The 24,101-nt window shown below is 34.5% G+C and overlaps 1 protein-coding gene and 1 pseudogene across 1 annotated transcript in view; one reads left to right on the top strand and one right to left on the bottom strand.

The window, feature by feature from the left end:
* The window catches only part of Suv3 (Suv3 helicase), a 254,617-nt gene that overhangs the window by 2,690 nt on the left and 227,826 nt on the right, over positions 1-24,101 (top strand). The gene's annotated exons all lie outside the window — the stretch shown is intronic.
* Positions 10,150-14,879, bottom strand: LOC136776445 (uncharacterized; annotated as a pseudogene).

The raw sequence follows: 24,101 nt of genomic DNA, 5'->3' as shown, positions 1-24,101 counted from the left end.
TCAAAGTTAATATTTATATTGACTTGTATTATTTTTGCATTGAAAAATAGCTTCATTCTGTGAGGATCTATGTTAGAATGGCAATGGTGAAAAGCAAACATATTTTATATCTTCAGACGAAGCTCTAAGTCACGCCAAATTTAGAACCAATTGAACGGCATAAGGTTTTGGCTACATAACTTTTGTTTCTCCACAATTTTTATTTAAAGAAAATTTGCAACTACTGTTAGAAATAAACACAATTAAATGAAAAAACAGCGAATCGATTATATATTTATTTAATTCGGAAAAAAATAGTTACGAATAATTATTTTATTGTTGGCTACATAAGGTTCCCTCCTTAAAACACGTAATATCATTCAGATTTTAAGGAAAGCAAATTTTTTAAGCGTAATAATTTCACCTGTAATTAGCAATATAGATAAGAAATGAAATTTAATTATGCAGGCTTCAGACCGAAAATTAACGCTAATCGGTGTAAATTACGGTATATTTTAAGTTAAACCCCCAAAGTTTCGCCGATAATACCTTCAAATGATTTTTCTCCTTTTTCTCACTAAAATGGTTAAGGAGGACATACCAATTAGAACGCTATATTTAATGAATTTTTTAAAATAATGAACCACCGAAGAATATTTAAACAAAATTTAAATATTTATAGTTAGCATATTTAACATTAAATTTTTTTTTCTTTTATTTTTTTTTCATAAAATCGCGGACTTATACAGCCATTATTCTAATCGGGGAGTAATGGCACAAAAATATAGCACTTTTTCCACTTCGTGCCATAGAGAATTTTAATTTTTTTATGTATAGTTTAAAACGTCCTTAAAGAGCTCCTAAAGTCTCGAACACGAAGGAGGTCGGGAAGGTTATTATTAATTCAAAAAAATGTTGAAAAATGCGTTTCTTTCTGGTTTAACTTAAATAACTCGCTTATTATTAATCGTATCAAAAAATGTGTCAAATAAAACTTGTTCGTAATTAAATTTTCAATAAGATAGGCGAGGCTTAAAAAATCAATTTGTTTTGTTTATTTGTAGAATCATTAATGAAGTACAGGAAGTGGAGAAAACTTTAAGTAGTGAAAAACCATATAACAAATGCTTGATTGCTACTGCAAGTTCACTAGAAGGTGTCTTTTAGTTAGTAGAATTAGCTATAAAAGCCATTTTTCGATATCTAAAAATGGTGGCCTATTGCAAAATTATTTATGTCCAAATTTTAAATAGCTGACAATTTTTTCCTGGCGGTCATAAATTAATGAAACCAATTGCTAAAAATTGGTATTAACGTTATTAACAAATGGTGTAAAGAGCATATTTTTCAATAATAAACAAAGCATTTTTTAATTGAAAAAACCCGTTGCTATCGTCCGTATTTCAGCAACTATTGGATTTTAACAATTGCAATAAAATGCATTGTAATGTTTATAAAAAACCATGAATTTAAAAACAAATCATGGCGATTGGAGCAGTAGAAGCTGAGATCATCAAGTTTTACTTCACGGTGCACTACGTCGAAAGTATTTGACCTTTCGACCTGAAATCTGGCACAGTAGTAGTGCACATATCAGCCTATCACCTAAATTTTTTTCTTAATCTTTCGTTCAATTTTTCTTGTTTGCAACGAAGAAGAATCTGTTAGAAATCACGCGCTCGGTGGTGGGGGTAGCGCCTGAACAGTGGAGGAGGCGCGCTGGAGATATTAACTTAATTGAAAAATTTATTTCTACATAACCAAAGGTCGTAGATGGATGATTTTTGTTTTAATTGTAATTCATTTTTTCCGTACTATCCAGCAATAATTATAAAAATTTTATAAGAGTACGGCAAGTGTCAGAAAACTATGCTTTTTAACTTATTTGCAATTTTCCAAGATTTCGAAATAAAGTACAGAGATGTTTTTAAATTGCAGTTAAATATCATATGTATATTTAACTATGCAATTTAAAAACATGTCTGTACTTTATTTCGAAATCCTGGAAAATTACAAATAAGTTAAAAAGCATAGTTTTCTGACACTTGCTGTACTCTTATAAAATTTTTATAATTATTGCTGGATAGTACGGAAAAAATGAATTACAATTAAAACAAAAATCATCCATCTACGACCTTTGGTTATGTAGAAATAAATTTTTCAATTAAGTTAATATCTCCAGCGCGCCTCCTCCACTGTTCAGGCGCTACCCCCACCACCGCGCTACGTAGCGAGGAGATCGCTACCACCGAGCGCGTGATTTCTAACAGATTCTTCTTCGTTGCAAACAAGAAAAATTGAACGAAAGATTAAGAAAAAAATTTAGGTGATAAGCTGATATGTGCACTACTACTGTGCCAGATTTCAGATCGAAAGGTCAAATACTTTCGACGTAGTGCACCGTGAAGTAAAACTTGATGATCTCAGCTTCTACTGCTCCAATCGCCATGATTTTTTTTTAAATTCATGGTTTTTTATAAACATTACAATGCATTTTATTGCAATTGTTAAAATCCAATAGTTGCTGAAATACGGACGATAGCAACGGGTTTTTTCAATTAAAAAATGCTTTGTTTATTATTGAAAAATATGCTCTTTACACCATTTGTTAATAACGTTAATACCAATTTTTAGCAATTGGTTTCATTAATTTATGACCGCCAGGAAAAAATTGGCAGCTATTTAAAGTTTTGACATAAATAATTTTGCAATAGGCCACCATTTTTAGATATCGAAAAATGGCTTTTATAGCAGATTCTACTAACTAAAAGAAACCTTCTAGTGAACTTGCAGTAGCAATCAAGCATTTGTTATATGGTTTTTCACTACTTAAAGTTTTCTCCACTTCCTGTACTTCATTAATGATTTTACAAATAAACAAAACAAATTGATTCTTTAAGCCCCGCCTATCTTATTGAAAATTTAATTACGAACAAGTTTTATTTGACTTTTTTTTTATACGATTAATAATAAGTGAGTTATTTAAGTTAAACCAGAAAGAAACGCATTTTTCAACATTTTTTTTGAATTAATAATAACCTTCCCGACCTCCTTCTTGTTCGAGACTTTAGGAGCTCTTTAAGAACGTTTTAAACTATACATAAAAAAATTAAAATTCTCTATGGCACGAAGTGGAAATTCAAATGCTATTTCTTCCCGACTCTTGGGACCCTTTTCAATAATGGTGTACATGAATATGTCCACAATTTTTATCTATAACAAAAAAAAATGAAATATTTTACAGGTTTATCTATTGTTTGTCATATGAATTAAAGTCAATTTAAAGAAAAAGGTTTTTAATACAAAATTACGAAAAGCTAAAAATTTACCCTATTTTTTAATATGCTTTATACTAAAAAAAATCAGTTTTTTATTAGATTTTAAAAAATCAATAATATTCGTCTAATAGGCAAAAGTATCAGGAAACTGTACATAAATTTTCAAGAAGATTAATCATTTTCGGGCAATCCTCTACACAAATAAAAAAAACACAAGTTGTGGGAAAACCCGTTTGAAGTTATATATGTAAAATAACATGAGGAAATTGTAATAAGTATTAGATTGAATTGACTTACCGGTTAATCAACTATACCTGCCACCATATACAATCTTTAGACTCTTAGTATAGCTGATTTTGCTCAATTATTAAATCTTTATGTGCTTGACGAGCTTCTTTCGATGTAAGTTCAGATCGGCAATTTGTACGCTCAACTCGACATCTATCGTTTTCTTCTGTGTAAAATCGAGCTTCGTGTCCCCCATTTATTTCTAAATTATTTATAATTATTAAAACTGATGAATAACCTTCATTAAATAAACCGGCTACCAAATAAGCTGTGACTTTAATAATAATTAACTCGGAATGAAGATGCTTTCAATCTAAACATCGTATACGGTCGCATTAAAAATTTCATTTGAATTTTGTGTATGGCCACCTAAGTATCTTATGAGCAAGTCATTCTTCGAAAGATCTTCGGATATTAGCTAAATATATTTCTGTACATCTGGGTGCAGAGGTGGAGGGTGTTGAAAAATAGTTTGGTTAAAAACGTTCACTCCAAGAGCTACATTTTTTTGTCAATTGCACCAATTGTTTTCTCCTGTTGGGCAAAATTCATGCCTTGGTTCATCATCAGTTGAAGACATGATAAAAAGTTGCTATTATGGCTTTTTTCGTGCCTTCAATGCTATCGATGTTCCTCCGAATAGCTAAACCTTAGTAGATGGGTATCATTTTTATTAGGGTTTCAGCCAATTTTCCTTTGCCTCTAAGCTTATGCACGTCTTTTACATACGAAGGCGAGTACCCATATGCATTTTTACGCGGCCAATGCACTCATTTTTGCAATCAATATGCTCATCTCCATAAGGATTTTTATCTTGTATGTATGGTCTTCAACGTTTTAGAGACCCCGTCGCTAATATAATTAGAATATCTAATACCAAATATAATTAGACTAACCCGGAGAACATTTCGAGAATTGAATCAACTTCCATTTTACCAGAGGAGTCTATATGATTCTTTGAACATTCGTCTTCATACTCTGCATAATATTCGTCGTATTATACAGTGCCTTCTTTGTTTTTTTTTTAATTTGTCAACCTTGACAGTAACTGCTTTTTACAAGCAAATCAACAATTTTTCCTGTATGATATCCTATTAATGTTGTTATATCAAGCAAAAAAGAAAAGCCGTGTTTCTTTCTTGAACCATCGCCTGAAACTTTTAAACCCAAAATAGGCCGTTCTCATTTTTCATTTTTCCTTTGCTCTTCTCTCATAGCTTTTTTTCGGCGATATTGAAAACCTGATGTCGAGGCTTCATGAAAATGATGTTGAATATTTGTATACGTATTTTAAGCTGAACCTTTACAAATGTGCATCAAACCACAAAATAAAGTGATGCCTTCTCGAGCTATGCCTAAGTAAAGCATGACAAGCACAATTCGATGATTTACCTCATAGCCTGTATATTAGAGGCTATGAATGAATTTCTTGGTAGCAACATGAGCAAGATAAAATATTATTTTCATCACACGTGATGTGAAAGTACAGCTTTTCATGCCTGTTTCGCGGGATGAAAATTATATTTTGCCGACTAGCGGGAGGAAAATAAATTTAGCGGGTTGAAAGTAAATCCAGCGGGTGGAAAGTAAATCCAACGGGTGGAAAGTAAATAATTTTCATCCCTCCAAAACATGCATAGAAAACTGTACTTTCCATCACTTGTAATGAAAAGTAGTATGTTAACCACGGAAGAAATCAATTGCTGACGAGTTTATGAAGTTTGGATACCCCCGAGCCGAAGGCGAGGGTTATTACCGTAGCCGAGGGCATCCAAACTTCACAACTCGTCAGCAATCGATCACTTTCTTCCCTAGGTTAACAATGTACTATTTCACCACACGTGCTTGGAAAGTGGCTCTTTTCAGCGTAGTTTACCTGGATGAAAATGGCTGTTTTCACGCCAGTCGCAGCCGCGCATCAGTGTTGCCAACTCCGCCATTTTAATTGTACTACGAGCGGCTAACTTCATCTTCGTTGCTAAAAGCTTGATTCTGGCATCACTGTACACCATAGTATAATCAAAATGGCGTAGTTGGTAACGCTGCCGCTCATGTGCACTAGAGTTTTGCTTCATTTTCGTCCCTTGGGAGGAAAAAAAGTCTTGTTCCCTTGGTCCGAAAGTGAAATAAAACATTAATGCGCATGCGCAAGTGATACTGACTTAAAAATAGCCGTTTTCGGTCCGGTAGTTAACTACGATGAAAAAAATTACTTTCCATACACTTTTGATGAAAAATATCGTGTATAACACGAGATAAAACAATTTAACGATTGCACTCGTATAAATGGCAACCCTCGCTTCGCTCGTGCTGCCAAAATTACACTCGTCTGCAATCGTCAACTTTCCTCCCTTGTTGTACAATATACTATTAAATTCCAAACGTCGATGCCCCGATTCTTGAAATGAAATTCTACCTTTTTAAATTTTGCATAACACCAACTCACTCAGCGTTGTAAAAACTGTTCAAAATTCGATTATTCTATAGTTAATTGAGGGGTTATAATAAATATCACTGCCATGATCAGTTGACAGTTTTTTGCCTCTAGCGCTTGAAAGTTTGTCGTCTGGGTCCGTTAGCGTTTCTTGTTTTTTATCGCCATAAAAATTTCTTTTTCGCGGCCTACTTATACGACTATTGTCTTCACGATTTTCTTTTGGATAGTAAGACATTTGCAAGAAATCATAAATCGATGTCTGCGAAGCGAAAGTCGAATTGTATACATACTGAAGTTCTTAACTTGAAGCTACCTCATGTAAACACAACAATGTATCTAACGGCATTTAAAAGTCAGACATAAATCCGAAACTGTCATCAGCTGATTTCAATTAAAACCATGACAGAATTTGGGCAAGAGAGTGTTCTTCATCGGGCTTCAGTGATAGCGTTCTGAGTCCAGCGCGCTTTAGTCACTCAAATTGCTGCAACTTCAGAACGGACCCGAATATCGCCAAAATCTTTGTAGGCATATACTTGAAATATTATTCGATCATTTAACAAAAAATCGATTTTTCCAACTTTATAATTGGTATGCTCTCCTTAATACACTTTTTTCAGCGGACCCTAATTACAAAAACCAATGGCTTTTTATTGTTAATTTAATACAAAAAAACTTCGTAGAATCCTTATGAAATGTGGGTATGCTGGAATCCCACAAAAAACAAGCTTCCCTTGTAAAGAAAGAACGGCAAGTACATAAGTCGTATCTAGCATAATTAATATAGTAATATAAAATATTTTAATTAAAAAAAATAGTGAAATCTAAATGCTAGGCAAGTATAAATTTTTGTTACCATGATGAAAGTTAAAATTTGGAAAAAGGAAAATAGTAACACAAAAATTATATTTGCCGGGCCCGTAATATTCATGTGTAAGTCGCTATCTTGCAATTTAAGCGTTGCTTCTCATAAGTTAAAAATGTGACTATTTAATACGATTGCATACAACGGGCCACCGACAAGTATAGTTTTTGTGTTACTATTTTCCTTTTTCCAAATTTTAACTTTCATCATGGTAACAAAAATTGATACTTGCCTAGCATTTGGATTTCACTATTTTTTTTAATTAAAATATTTTATATTACTATATATTAATAATGCTAGATACGACTTATGTACTTGCCGTCCTTTTTTTACAGGCGAAGCTTGTTTTTTGTGGGTTCAAATCTACACTAGAAAAATAGGTAATCAAATAGAAATTCTCTTATGTGAGAGAGTAGTCAAAAATTTGAGTTGTGATTTAGTGTACAAGAATTATCGTCTTTACTTTGACAATTATTTCACTACTGTAGATTTTATTTCAAGCTTATTAACTGATGGAATCTTAGTATGTGGTACAGTTCGGAAGAATAGAAATGATCTGCAAAAAATCCAACAAGCCAATAAGAACATGTCTCCTGGAGATAATGAATATCAAACTTCATATAAAGGAGTTCGATGGCTGAAATGGTATGATAAGAAATCAGTACAGTTTTTATCAAATAATGACGACCTGGCAGTCATATCGCAAGTCAATCGTAGGCAACAAACGGTTTTTTGAAAAAAGTAATCTGTCCACAAACGGCCAAAAATTATAACAACCACATGGAATGCGTTGATAAAGCTGATACGATTAAATCGTTTTACGAAATTAGTCATAAAAGCAAAAAGTGGTGTCATCGTATCTTCTGGCACTTCTTGGATGTTCCTATAGTAAATTCTTTTTTGTATATAGATTGATGTTTCTCAAAAATAACTTGACACTCAAAAAATTTAGATTGGCTGTAGTTGTTTATCTGATTGGTATTCCAAATCATCAGAAGAGGGGAAGACCATTTATAAAATCTGCAGTAAAAACATGTAAATCAAAAGTTACTGATGCAGTCAGAACATTGCAGGTATTTTACCTTCCTGGTGTTTTTAACAGTCGTAAAAGATGCGGCCACTGCAGTACAAAAGAAAATCAAAAACGCACAAAATTTTATTGCAAAACATGCAATGTTGCATTGTGTATTTAGAAAGGAACCAATTGCTTCGAAAAGTACCATCAACCAATGTTAATTGAATGTAGAAAAAAATCTCTAAATTGAAACAATATATAAAATGTTAAAATTACAAAAATATATTGTAACGTAGCAGCTTCGGGAAATAGAGTAGAAAACACGGGTATGGATGAATGAGCGTGTTAGTGATTATATAAGTTTGATAAGTGTGAAGAATAATGGAATGAAGAGAGTTGAGAGATATAGTAAGTCTTGTCAAAGGTCGTTTGGGGTGTAAAAAGAACATCGGAATTAATGAGAAATCAGACAGAGCTGCGATTACTGTCCTTGCGTCTAGACGTGTTTTAAAGTATCTCTAAATTCGAGCGAGTATAGATTTTAGAAAAGCATAGTTTGTGTTTTGAGTTACTAAACGTTTCTTTGAGTTCTCATTTTAAAAAGGAGTATTATTTATTTTTCGCGCGGGTTACGTGAAAACGTAACAATATATAAAACTTGAGAAAATAAAAAATATGGAAAACAAAAAAAAAATCAAAACATTTAAAAAAAAAGAACAAAATGGAACTAATTTCTTTCCACGTCAACGGTGTTAGTTCTGGGCTATACCGAAAGGGAGTAGTAGAATACGCAAATATTTTTTGATTTATAATTTTTTCAAAAATGAACAAGGCTCATGCTTACTATTACATTTATTAAACTCGCAAGTTTGTATTCCTATTCTTAAATTTTATAATTTTAACATTAGAGTCGTAATTTGCAACACGGATGATCCCCGTAAACGAAGTTCTGTGTTAATCGAAAATAAGCACAAATACGACTGAAAATAGTCGCTATATTTGATCCGCCATCTTGCATTTTGTATTTCTGGTGTTATATTCGTATTCAGCGGACCTAGAGACCGTTATATCATCCTTGATTTTAAATACGTGCGCAGAACAAAATATGCCCCTTAAAGGGTTAACATATGTCCCATATATTCGGATTTTCATTAAAAAATATTAATTTCAATTCGAAATAACCTTCATGATTAAGTTCAAGGTCAACCTTCAGGGTATTATTGAATATCCTTTTTATAGGCTTGAAATTTTTGTATTTGAAGTTTAAAAAAGAACATCATCCATAGAAATTAATCAAAGATTTTTAGATGTAAGTATTAATTCTAAGCTACCATTTTCAATACAAAATAAAAACTATATAATTTATATTAATACACAGATATTTATGCCACTTTTAAGCCTATTCGCGATGTCCTGATTAACCGTTTTCCCTTTTGAAATGACGAATTAAAAAATAAAACGTGTAATATTTCGTTTTTTTTTATTTATAATAAACTTATAATAACTTTTTAACTTCAAAACGTAAGCCAATTTTGATAGCACCATTAACAAGAGCAGAGTTTTTTCTATCAAAAACATTGGCTGATATGCTTTTCCGGGCCGAATAGTTTCAAAATTACGGTGTTGAATTTTAGGTAAAAAAAATGGCTCTCCCGTTCTTAAAGGGTTAAAAACGTAGATATCAGTACCAAAAGCTACTTCCCAGGCAAGTAGTTTACTTATATGCTATACAAGGAGTTTCTCTAAAACAGTGGTATATAGAAAATTTATGTTAAATGATTGTAGCACTCGGAATGATGAAATCCGTGAACGCTGATTGGTCAATTCCATGTAATGCCAATCTAAAATGGGTTATTACCAACAGTTGAATGACGAAAATGAGAGAAACCCGCCATCTTAGTGCATAAGAAGGTAAAATTGCAGAATTGCTTCTCCTCCTAAAAATCAATAAAAATTATATATGTGTTCAATTTAGGGCCTAGAATACGAGTTTACCTAGAAAAAGTGTCGCTCTTCAATGGCTTACGAAAAGTTCCACCTTAAAGTTGGTCCAAAATAGAGGTTATGAAACTGACATTTTGAATGTTCTTTCATTAAAATATTAACAGACACACACATACTTATGCACGCACACATGCTGTCAAACACACATTAGCACTTAAATTCTTTTTGTTTGCTGTAAAATGTTTAAATATTAAATAACATTGAATAATAATTATTTGAAGTGAATTATCATTACGTCCAACAGTAATAGTTTGCCTTAATGTTTTAGAATTGCTTTAACTAATTAAACTTTAGGAGGATATTGCTTGGTAATTAAATTGAAAAATTCAGGAATATGATTTTCGAAATCATATTTCCTTTTGAATAAAAATTCAGGAAGATATCCAATCATATGAGTATCTGATGACCCATATCTTGGAATATTCGCTCTCACTCCTCTCCATGTTCGCTCAATATTTTGTGTATGAGCGCCTAATAAATTAAGCAAATTAAAAAAAATAGAAATGAAAATAAGTACAAATGTAATAGAATTACATACCAGTTTTGGGGTCAATAAAATTGAGTGAGTGATTCACTATTAGATGGGAGAATCCTTCATCAGAGAGACAATTATATGATTTCCAACAATCAGATATTACGGTTGTTCCTGGCTCAATCCATTCTTTAATAAATTGTAAAAGAGTGGCACTGATTCGTTCTAGGACAGGTACAATAAAAATCTCCTTTGTAAATCTATCAAATCCTCCAAAAATCCATTTCCCATCATAAGTCCCCGTTTGTTGTATTTTCTCCTACCAATCTTTACTTCATCTATCTCCAAAATTCTGTTTTTTCCACCTATTTTCTTTAATTTTCCTCAACTCAATACATAAGAACCTAAAACATGATGAGCACTAAATTATTAAAATATATATCTTATAATTTTAAAATATACAGATTACCTCGCGACAAACATTAAATCAATCAACTATGGTATTTGTGGCCAAGTTTAACTCTTGTATGATGAATTCACATCGTGAAGGCTAATCATCAGAAAATATCCTATAAAACGACAAGCATTAGAAAAAGGCAAATTTGATTTTTCAATCCAGGTGCCTTTACGGCCGGATTGGTAAAAATTACATTATATTTTTACCAATTTATTATTACTATTTTTAATAAAATATTTCTTTCTTCAAAAGAAACTTATCTTTTCCATATTGAGTTCCAGTACATTACTACATTTTGGACAAATCATCTGTTTGGCCAATAATTTTTTTTCTATCAGAAAATCCAATAATTTTGTATCATCCTCCGTTATTGATAGAAATTGATAGTGCTTCATTATTCTAGTAGGGATGGTTTCCAAATCGTTTCTCATCCAACCTAAAAAATATGCGTATTTTGAAACAAATGACATTAATTAACATTTATTCACATCACATGAAAAAAAATGATTTATGTTAATTGCATGAAATAACCTGAATTGAAATTTTACATATATTTATAATATGCGCTTCTATTATGAATTAAATATAGAATTTGCCTGAGATTTACATCAAATGAATAAACCCTATTTCTTCTTTTAAATCCTTCTGTAGCATCATTTAGGTATCTGTACCTTGCTTTCACCTGGTATTCTCTACCTTTGGTGTAATTTATTCGTAGGCTAAAATGTAATACCTCATTTGCCACATGCAAAGGTATTCCATTTAGTATCAGAAAATTTGTTATGATCATTCGATGATGATCTGTGAACGCTGATTCCCAAAAAGCTTTTCTGATAAATTTTAACCATTCCTTCGCATTTCCAATTAAATCTTGTAAACTTAACCATGAATTTTTCTTTATATTTGGTAAAAATATCTTTCATAATTCAAACTTGTAGACGTCATGTTTGATCCTATCTTCCTAGATTTGGTTTTAATTCTTTTTTTCTTATTTACAATTTTGAACTTGTACGCTAATGCATTCAATAGATGAATCTCGATACTTCTCGAGTTATTAATCAATGTTTTCATTTTAAAAAACATTAAAGCAAACATAGTGCTTTTGGACGTAATGATAGTTGAAAAAAAATTTATTCAAAGTATTTGGAAATATAAAACATTAAAGCAAACAAAGTATATGTAAGTACGTATGTGTTTGTATGAGTCTCCATGTGTGTGTTCATATGTGGGTACACATGTGTGAAAGAACCTCCAAAATGTCAGTTTCATAAACTCCATTTTGAACCAACTTTAAGGTGGAATTTTTCGTAAGCCATTGAAGATCGACATTTTTTCTAGGTAAATTCGTGTTCTAGGCCCTAAACTGAACACACACATATTTATATATAATTTGTATTGATTTTTAGGAGGAGAAGCAATTCTACAATTTTACCCATAAAAGAATGTAAAAAATAAATGCCCAAATTTGACAGAATGTCTAAGAGTAAGGAATGAAAAATTAAAATGATAATTTGAAAATATAATAAAAATAAGCAGAAGAGACCGAACTAAGTATGAGGTGAATTAAATTATTGTGTTTAGTTATTCAATTTAGTTCTGTTTGAGGAAGAAGTAGAAGAATATTCTTCTCTTATGGACTTCTACGTCTTCCTCAAACAGAACTAAATTAAATAACTAAACATTATCGACTCTTAAATAATCATTATTAATGCACTAAATACAATAATTTAATTCACCTCACATTTAGTTCAGTTTCTTCTGATGATTTTGATTATATTTTCTTATTACCATTACAATCAAGAGACACGGTAGTGTCTCGGTGGCAAATACATTTATATACATATGGCCGTCGAGACACTACCATAACATTTACAGGAAGTTTAGACGTCCTGACCTAAAACTAAATTTCGATGAATTTTAATAATACGTACATAAATTGACATCATTTCACTCTAGTCTCATTTGAATATATATTATAAAAATGCTTTCAAATGAGACCATAAACATAAGAAGCAGTTCATGCATCCTCGAGATCTCATTTTTTGTTTTTCTGTTATGTAAAAAAAAACATAAAAAAAGCAGTCTTCTTCGGTATTTCGCGGAAATGTTTACCCTGAAGTTGGTTACTATATAATGTTAATGGCTGTGTTCAGGGTCACTCAGCACTAACTTAGCGTGCAGCAAATTGCCTGAAATTACCAATCGTGTCATATATTTTAGGTTGCACTTAGAAAGCACTATGTTGCCCGAACACAACCAATGACAAAACCTACAAGTATCCAACTCGTCAGGAGCTGTCTAATAAAATTGATATAGTTAAACCAGCGATTACTGTGCATTATGATTATATATAGAAGTTAAAAATCATAATGACATCCACAAAAAAACATGCTGCGTCTCTAAAAAAAGGCGGCAAGTGCATAAATCGTCTAACGTATAAATAATATAAGAACAAAATATTCAAATTAAAATAATTATTGAAATCGGATTGTTGGGCGAGTATTATATTTTTGTTGGCAAAATATAAAATTTCGAAAAAAAATAGTAACAGAAAAAGATACTTGCTAAGCCCGTAATGTTCATACGTAAGTCGTTATCTTACCATACAAGCATTGATTTTCGTAATTTCAAAATGTGGCTATTTAATGTTATTGCATATAAAGGGGCCCCGGCAAGTAACTTTTATTGTTACTATTTTTTTTTTTCACAAATTTTTGTTTTGCCACCATAAAAATATATACACTAAAGGCCAAAAGTTTAGGATCACTTGGTAAAATCGTCAGAAAGACAGGTTCTTCTTTAAGTGCGTGTAATTTGTCAACCCAAAGAGATAGAATAAATTTAAGGATATCGTCGTGAGCTTATTAAATTCCGCGTCTTACCACATTTATTTGACCTGAAAAAATCTAATAGGTGTCTGTATTAAAGGAAAGAAACTTGATAACATTTTTGAGGTCTCTTTCTTTATGAATATAAAATTTCAATTCTTTGCACCGCTCATGATAATTTTCTTAGGCATTTGAAATTCAAGTGGATGAAAGCTTGAATCTTTAGCTTTCATTTAAGTCAAAAAACGTTTATAAATTCATATTAGGTTCACAGTTACTTGATAATCAATGAAGCAGTAGTGGCTAGCATTTTGCCCGTAAAACATCTGCTCGCTAAGCTCTGTAAGCAAATTCAGGTTGGTATAAATTATGGATGCCAAAAGGAAACACATTTAGCTTTTTTTTTTTGTATGATTAACAACTATTCTACGGTTTCAAGTAAATCAGTGAAAGCTTAAATACGATTAAATAACACATTTATTTACAAAATAAAAATATAAAGTTATATTTTATTTTTGTCGAAAAAACACGTGCTTCCCTTTTGGCACCCATAATTTATACCAACCTGAATTTGCTACTGAGCTTAGCGAGCAGATATTTTACGGACAAAAGGCTGGCCGAACACTGCTTCATTGATTATCAAATAACTGGGGATCACATAAGAATTTATAAACGTTTTTGAACTTGAATGAAAGTTAAAGATTCAAGCCTTCACCAACTTGAATTTCAAATGCCTAAGACAATTATCATGAGCGGTGCAAAGAATTGAAATTTTATATCCATAAACAAAGAGACCTCAAAAATGTTGTCATGTTTCTCTCCTTTAATACAGACACCTATTAGATTTTCTTAGGTCAAATCAATGCAGTAGGATGCGGAATTTAATAAGCTTCACGAGGATATCCTTAGATTTGTTCTACCTCTTAGGGTTGCCAAACTATACGTACGTAAAGAAGAACCTATCTTTCTGACAATTTTATAAAATGGTCCTAAACTTTTGGCCTGCAGTGTACTTGCCTAACAATTAGATTTCACTAATTTCTTAATTGGAATATTTTATGTTACTATATTATTTACGCTAGAAGATTTATGTATTTGCAGCCTTTCTTTACAGACGAAGTCTGTTTTTTGTGGGATTTTTCATTCCTTAATTTCAGATGTTCTGTCATATTCTTACATTTATGCTTTTGCACTCTTATGCACTAAAATGGCGGATTTACCTCATTTTCGTCATCCAACTGTTGGTAATGACCCATTTTAGGTTGGCACTACATGGAATTGACCAGTCAGCATTCTCGTATTTCATCATTTCGAGTGCTATAATCAACCAAGACGAATCTCCTATATGCCGCCGTGAGAGAAACACCCTGTATATATTATAATATCGTTACTATTCCATAAAAATGTTATTTCTCGTAAATTAATATTTCAATATTTTATTCAATCTTATAAAGCATGTGCCCGCCAAGTAGCTAAGAGTGCTGGTCTCTTTTTTTTTAATGAAATCTAAATATATCTTTATTGATAAAAGTAAATTTTTACTTTACTTTTCTATTTTTTAAATATCTTTTATACTGATCAAGCCAATTATATGTCGAATGTATAGTTAATCGCATTTCAACCCTTTTTGTTGTTAAGGAGGTGAGCGTGATACTGCCGCATCAAAAATTATACCTTCAGCGGTAATCTTATTCCTACATTCCTACTTCTTTATTCGGAACAAAATTTTTAGTAGGGATTATTCACGCACACACAGTTGCGATTTGTCCGTGCATACGTACACTAGTTTATACAACGGTTTGGCAACGTTACATTTTTACCTAGCCCCACGAGCAGACTGTCAGTTTGCACAGAGGTGTAGATATTGCACTAAACAGCATTTACTGTTATTCTTTATTCATTTTCAGTTTTTTGAAATTGTGAGATTTTGTTTCTTTTCTCAACTCAATTTCTATTATATCCATAACGTCTGTTCAAAACTGATGATTGTTGCGCCGATGTTAGGAACGTACGGTGTTGTCGTCCCTGTTTTATCTTTTGCCACCCGTGTCTTACGCCCGATGATGATTTTACATCGAGACACTCTTTCAATCGAATATATCTCAAAAACTATAAAGGCATGCATTTTTATTTTGAAACATGTTATTCTAATCAACTTTCTCAATATAATATCGATTTCTGAAAAAAAAAATGGTAAGAAAACTTGCCGTTATTAATGAAAATTTAACTTTCACAATGGTATGTCCATAAGATGTAATGAATAAGCGCGTAACTATAAATTTTTGCTTCAAAAACTATGAATTCTACCTTCCTAAAATGTTAACATGGTGTAGGTGTTAATGAAATAAACCAATATTAATTTTTTCAAAGAATTGTTAAGAAAAAGATATATTACGACAACTCCGTTAAGGATTATCTTAATTACTTGCCATTTTCTTCTTACACATAAGAATCTTTGGGGGAGATTTATTTTGTATGCTAAAGGGCTTTGAGAACAAATCCTATATCTGAAAGGTTTCTGTGTACTTGCCGTCCTTTTTTATAGGTTTGGCCTCTCTCATTTTGACAATATTAATCGACTGAGAAAAAATATATGGTGTTTTGTTTGGAAATAGATCCATCATCAGTTATTACCTATGTGCATCATAAGAAGTGCTTTTCTGAGGTGACTCCAAAAATCAGATTCGAGTAGTGGAAATTTAAAACTTTGTAACTTGAAATTTTGCAAAATATAGTTTAACGTTACTCATTTATATTCTTCAAACTTTGAATTAAATAAATCTTTCATTATGTGAAGATATATTTAGAGAAAACGTGGTTTTTAAACCTTTAGAACCTAAATAACTCCTTTAAAATTGTTATTCCTTAGGGTTCCAGGTGCAAATCTTGGCAAGCTGAAACTGGTGGCCGAAACTAGCGGCCGATGGCTTTGTTTTTTCCAAACTGTACCATGAATTTCCTTATTCCCCCCAAGCAGTTCAATTGTTATACTAATACATAAGCGAATAATAGTCATATATTTTTAAGTAGAAACAGATAATACGAATCAGACAAATGAAAACGCAATTTCGTATTTTCCTCCTTTAAGCCAGTGCTGCCTAGTGATGGACACATAGAAAAATTTTGAAAAAATTCATGAACGTTCGCAATTAATGGCCAAACAATATGAAAAGCATTTCCAGAGCGGCACAAGATCTTTGAGAAGAGATAGAAAATCCGTAAGTCTGTATTTTTGCGTGCCACACTGGAAATGATCTTATTTATGAATGGACAATAAAAGAGAATGTTCCTGAATTTTTTCAAGAAATTTCTATGTGTCCTTCACTAGGCAGCACTGCCTTAAAGGAGGAAAACGCAAAAATGCGTTTTCATTTGTCTGATTCGTATTATCTGTTTTTACTTAAAAATATATAACTATTATTTGCTTATGCATTAGTTTAACAATTGAACTCCTCGGGGGGAATTAGGAAATTTAGGGTACAGTTTGGGAAAAAACAGAATCATCGGCCGCTAATTTCGGCCGCTAGTTTCAGCTTGACCAAATCTTTCTTTTTTTTTTATGTTGAAAAACTTCTCTTAAAATACACGGGAGCAAACACCCTAGAAAAACGAGTAAAAATTGTTTGAGAATTGAACATACCTCAATCCACAAACTCGGAAATCAAATTCGCGAGATTTTCTCTAGTGTTGGATTCGCTTCTCCCCGTTATTCTAAAGCCAATCAAGCCGAAGGTCATCGTTTTAAAAATAGATTAAAACCCCTATCAGTTTCTATTTCGATCCCAAATACGTGATTTTAGTATGTAATCATATGTTTGCTATAAAGTGGTCGCTAACCGGAGAACCAATCACTGTTCATTTCAAGACAGCGCCTAACCAACTAAAAATACCAACGTCATCATACCGATGCCCTGTACTCTAACTTGGACCAGACTTTGAAGCCGGAACCGCGGACCTCCTATTTGCTACGGCCGGGATAAAATGGCGGGCGGGAAAGGAAAGGAGTTGGTCGTGTAAGACATCTAGCCGTCAGCATACAACTACACAGCCGGTAAATATCGATAAGAAATAAGTGGATAGAAATATGGAAAATTTAAGGAGTAACGATGTAGATGTCATATTTTATAGGACGGTCTCACATCAGGCTCGACGGGGATTTCAACGCTATACGAGGGGCCTATTTTTCTGATTGCTATCTTTATAGTTACAAAAGAGACAAGTAGGCGAAAGATCAAAAGATAGATGGGAGAAAGAAAGCGTTTGATAGCAACATGCATCATTAATTGAAAGTTCCAACCGTTGACGCACATTGTCTGCATCTCACGTCCCATCAGGATGTCCACCCAAACACCCTGCCGCCGCATAGTAGACGATACTCGGAGCAAAAAGACAAATATCGCTAACAATAAAAGACAATTGTGAAGTATTAAAAAATGCTAGCTAATCTACATTGAAGTTTCAGAATATATTCTGAAACACACATTGAAAGATTTGCTCCAATTAAATAAATGTTGGAAATTGTATTTTTTTGTTTTGACCACTATGCAACATATGATTTCCCTAAAAATGACCAAAAGTTAATCAATCAACTGCTTTTACAAAATTAAAATACGAAAAATAATTTAAAAACGGGCATATTTACGATAAGTCGGCGGTCGTAACGGGCCCGATAAGCTCGAAAGACTGAAATTGGAGAAGAAATACTGTCCTATCGTTGTCTCGTGTGTTTTAGATGGAAGAAAACGAAAACCTCACGCAGAATCGTTAAGACAATAAACTAAGAAGCGTTTATGTATGCAAGTGTGAAAATGTTTCTCTGCTTATACTATTCTTAGAATTGCATCTATACAAGCATGCCGAAAATGTAAAAAATTTTGGTTTACAGCGTTCCTTCTTACTCATATAATGAGATTGTTCAATCAGTAATCGCACTTTTACTCATCTGAAAATAAATTATAGAATCCACGATTGCTTGACGCTTGTAATTCTGGGCCTGAGGCAAAAACGAAGCTTAATGAAACACGCGCATTTGTCAACAATATTTGATTAAACGACATAATTAAAGTCTTTTTTTATATGTAGATTACCGTAGAGTTTTGATTTTGGCAAATGATTATAATTTCTTGGTTACGAGCGTTGCAAGTTGGAGATGTACGACAAATGATATGCGTGAGAGAAAGCTGGATTTTTCCACGTCATTCAACTTGAAACCTGGACAGCTTATAAACTAGAAGCTTTAGTTAAAATCCGAGCGCTTTGCAACAATTTGCACCAATAACTGCTTTGATTATGACCAGTTTCATCAAAATCTACTAAGAAGTACATGTTTCATTGTCCGCCGTTTCTTCCATAAGCATCACTGGCTCGCTCTTTCTGCAATTCACTTGAGAAAAGTGAACTTGCGATTGCAAATTGAGTAATATTGTTAGAAGCTGTAAGAAAAACTGTTCCTACTATAAGTACTTCATGTTTTTCGGATGTTTCTACTTGTCATGCGAACGCTAAAAATAAATACGGTGAATATACAGATTAAGGATCTCGCCGATTTTGTTTCAACTTCGTAACTGTACGTATATTAGTACCCTAAAAACGAATCCGCAAGAAAAAGTATCAGACATTCCTTCTTAAAAGTTATTGTTTTTTTAATTTTATGTTTAATATTCTACCCAGAAGCTTGTCACATCAAAGAGTATTATTGATACTCTATACAGGGTGCATCAGCAATGATTCATATAATTTTAACAACTTATTTTTAAGTATGAACCAAGCCAAAAAGTCCTGCACTACTTTTTCCGGAAAAAAATCATTGCCCAGGTTATACATTATTAAACCAAAATATCAGGGCTTTGATTCAACAGAATAATTCCTTCACTCTCACTTTCATTAATAATTTCCTTTCCATAAATAGAAGAAGCTTGTACTTCTCCACCGTTCCCTATTGCCGTACGCACACACATACAACTACATCGATTGCAATATTACCTCCTAATGTCTTACATTCCTGATCCAGATGCTATATGAAATTTATCTTCTCTCTATATTTAAGAAGATCCTTAAAAGTGCCTATTAATATGAAAATTCTAGACAAAATACGAGGTTCTTCGTTGATTAATTTTGAATTCGTTTTATCTTTCTGTGGCGCGCCATACGAACTGCTCAATCTAACAAGATAGTCAAAAAATAAATATATATGAAAAAAGTAATTTAATTTTTGTTTCGCTTTTTAAGAATATTACTGTTGTATTGCATAGAGCAGATTACTACGTTATTGAAAGAGTCAAATCATTTGAAAATTGGTTTTCACATCAAGATTGTAACGTGAATTCTAGGATCCCCGTTTCAAGCGGGAGATCCCATCCTAGAAGGCCTTATTGCGAAACAGTTAGTATGTTACCCTTTCCTCCCCTCATCCACCTATAGCAGCCCTTCGCTTAGAGACGCTTATTTAAATCCCGGATTTGACAATCATTCGTTTAATGTTATGTTGTGGCGAGTCTGTGCCTTAGCTGCACCTTTAATACTTGTTAAATAGTCTGTAATTTTGTTAAGTATGAATGTTTGGCGTGAAAGAGAGTTTTTCTAGCTTAACACGTTAAGCGCCACGTCGGTCCCTAGGGACCGACGCTAGACTTTCCGTTCAGGCCACGTCGGTCCCTACGGACCGACGGCAGACTTTTCGTTCTTCTATCGCGGCGCGTGTGTCCGTCTTTGCATACTTGTGAGACTGAACATTTAAATTATGCGATATCGGTTTTAGTTTGGTCAATGCTTCAAGGAAAAGAATATAATACTTAAAAACATTAATGTAATTTATTGAAACAAGATAAGCAGCCCGGCAGAGCCCGCCTGACGGCTAACTGTGGCCTGAACGGAAAGGCACGCAAATTCGGCGTGGCGCTTAACGTGTTAAGAGCGTGTGTGTCCGGTCGAGGAGTAGGGAGAAGAGGAGAGAAAGGTAGGAGTATTATGGGAGGGGGGGGGGGGGGGATAAGGTTGATCCGAATCCGTCGGTATGGCAGAAATCAGGCTGTTTAAGGGAGGAAGTTAAGGCGCAAAATCAGGTTGCAATATGGGAAGGAAGGAGAGGAAGGGAGTATGCCTATTCGCTCCTCCCTGGACCGAACCACTCCAAAAGTAAGCGAGAACTACCAACCTTGCGTAGCGGGTAAGGTCTGCCAACACAACAGAATTGGCAGCACCGCAAATCACAGTGTCCTTTAGAACACGTGATATAATTGGCCCAATAGTGCCAAAGGAAACCAAAACCGAGGAGGTAGTCCAGGGTGCGGTGGAACGCAAGAGAAGATCTTGGAATGCTTAGCGAGTACCTGTGAGGACTCGCTCTCTTTCTGCTGGACCTTCGAAGGCAGCGAATGCAGTGTCAGGATGGGTGGAGCACTCCGATGGACCTGAAGGGCAAAGAGGGACATCCAACAGCGACATCGGGTAGTTGAATGGCAAGAGCAAGATGCCGATTAAAGGTCCTACGGCAAGACTGTCTTTCCCCAGGTGAAACTATGGATAAACAAAGTCAGAATTCCACTTGTTATCTCCCGGACGACAGGCTGGTGGTATAGATCGGCATAGGAGGGGGAAGGTACTAAGGCGGGTTCGGAGCTTCCCCGTCTGTTTTCCCAGTTTTCTCCGGCAGGCATCGCGGTGAGGGAAATTCTCTCTCGTGGCCTTGCCGAATGGAACTGGTGGACTGAGACGGTGGACTCTGAGCCTTGCCTGAGTATCACTCTCCAGGCATCTCGCCACTGAATGGCATAAGTAAGGTGATTTTCTGGTCCGGATGGCTGGTTTATCTTTTTTGTTTTTCATTAATTTTGTTTTGAGAGTACCGTCAGTTGGTCGTAGAATCATCTACGAGTCCGGTTGCCGGTCCCTCTAAAAGCGAAGTACTTCCTCTTTAAGGGGATGCATTGAGCGACTCTAACACTCATTCAAGTTTATCTTCCAAACTATTAGGAATATGAACTTTTTTGTAGAGATTAAATTTACTCTTTTCACTATAATGAAGCGCGCTACAAACTCGATTTCTCAAAATTACAAAAAAAAAAATCATGAAAACTATAAATACTTGTAATTTTGTTGGTCATAATAATATTGAAAATTAGGCCTTGTAGCGCGCTAAAGAAAAGATCTATGACTAATTTGAGACCAAGAAGAAACAGATATACCTAAAAATGTAGAAGATTTTGTTGAAAAACTAAATTAGCTATTGAAAGACAAGTTTTACACTGTTTTACCGACGGAGAAGTTTCACAGTGCGTTAGACAAGGACAGGCCTATTAGCTCTCTGGCTTTAGAAGGGGTACCCACTCTCTCCCCACCAAACCCCCCTAAACAAACCAACTCTCCAATACACAGCAAGATGCCTGGCTAACGCTACCTGTCGGTGTGAATCAGTAGCGGAATGGAAGAACAAATAATTATTTGTTGATTTCAGGGTTATATTTTCAAAAATCCGGCGTTGAACCGCTCCTCCTTATCATTTCCGATAGTTACTATAAATTTCTCAAATCATTTTATCATCTACAAGTCTCAAAAAACTGGAATTAGTTGACGAAAGCGTGACTCGTAGTAGCCGACGCTGATCGCTAAGTCGTGTAGCGCATCACCTACGAGCACCAACACACAGCAAAACGGCTGGCTAACACTGCCTGTCGGTGTGATTACATAGCACAATGCAAGAATAAATCATTATTTCTAATTTTTAGGGTTAGGTTTTTGCAAAATCGACCTTGTACCGCCCTTCCATATCATTTCCGAAAACTACTATAAATTTCTCAAATCATTTTATCCTCTACAAGTCTCAAAAAACTTGAATTAGTTGATGAACGCGTGAATCGTAGCAGCTAACGCTGATCGCTAAGTTGTGTAACGCATCAGCGTCGGCTGCTACGAGTCGTGCATTCGTCAAATGAATCAAGTTATTTGAGATTTGTAGTGTGACGAGACGCTTGCTCTGTTGCTACTCACGTACGATACCGCGTAGTGGGGGTAAGCTGTGGCGTACATGCCGATATCGCGGCCGACACTATAGCATGCATAGAGTATAGTGTTCTCGGCATGCCCCTCCCTAACTACCCAAAGCGGCCGTTCTGCAGCACCGACACCGTTTTCGGCGGCTCAATTGGGTATATAAGACCGAGCCCCGATCCAGTTGAACATTCCGTACCCAGGAGCTCTCCGGGTACATTCCCTCCTTATCCTACGCAGGAGATCTCTGCGTATACCCATCCTTCGCTCAGGAGTTCTCCGAGCACATCCTGGCGTAGGTGTTTTCCGCGTCGTCTACGCCTCTCTCCACCTATGCCCGCATGCTAACGGCTGCGTCCAGGAGTTCTCCGGACCAACGGCCATTTCTTTCAGGATCTAATGCCGTTTCTTTTCAGTTCCCCCCGATAACCGCCATTTTTGGCTTGCCGGGCCCTTCCGTGAGGCCACCGACCGCCGCGCCGCCTATCCGAGCCCCTCCGTGTGGCTATCGAGCGATGCACCGCCAGCGGGCGATTTTTGTATACTCGCGGCTTAGTAATAAGTAAATTTACGAACACACCTACAGCGGCAGAAAATACACAAACACATATAGTCTAAGGTTGTAAGATCACTGTATAAATATTGTAAATATTTATTTACTTTATTTTTAACCCGAATGAACAGTTTTTATTGATAATATTAAACTTGTCCACTGTTATTTTGATCCTTCTCGATCAATCGAACCGGACGGTTTTACGGTGACTAACCTCGCTAACAAAACACGTCGCAGTAGATAACAAAATACTTAAAAAATTTTACTATAGCCTCCCGAAATGATATGGAAGGGCGGTGTAAGGTCGGTTTTGCAAAAATCTAACCCTAAAACTTAGAAATAATGATTTATTCTTGCATTGCGCTATGTAATCACACCGACAAGCAGCGTTAGCCAGCCGTTTTGCTGTGTGTTGGTGCTCGTAGGTGATGCGCTACACGACTTAGCGATCAGCGTCGGCTGCTACGAGTCACGCTTTCGTCAACTAATTCCAGTTTTTTGAGACTTGTAGATGATAAAATGATTTGAGAAACTTATAGTAACTGTCGGAAATGATAAGTAGGAGCGGTTCAACGCCGGATTTTTGAAAACCTAACCCTGAAATCAACAAATAATTATTTGTTCTTCCATTCTGCTACGGATTCACACCGACAAGCAGCGTTAGCCAGCCATCTTGCTGTGTTGGAGAGTTGGTTTGTTTAGCGGGGAATGGTGGGGAGAGAGTGGATACCCCTTCTAAAGCGAGAGAGCTAATAAGCCTGTCCTTGTCTAACGCACTGTGAAACTTCTCCGTCGGTGAAACAGTGTAAAACTTGTATTTCAATAGCTAATTTAGTTTTTTAACAAAATCTTCTACATTTTTAGGTATATTTGTTTCTTCTTGGTCTCAAATTAGTCATAGAACTTTTCTTTAGCGCGCTACAAGGCCTAATTTTCAATA

The sequence above is a fragment of the Prorops nasuta genome, unplaced genomic scaffold (genome assembly GCF_024137725.1).
Source record: "Prorops nasuta isolate Cenicafe-Biocafe unplaced genomic scaffold, Cenicafe_Pnas_1.2 PNAS00009, whole genome shotgun sequence".
NCBI lineage: Eukaryota > Metazoa > Arthropoda > Insecta > Hymenoptera > Bethylidae > Prorops > Prorops nasuta.
This window is presented reverse-complemented; position numbering and strand designations above follow the sequence as displayed.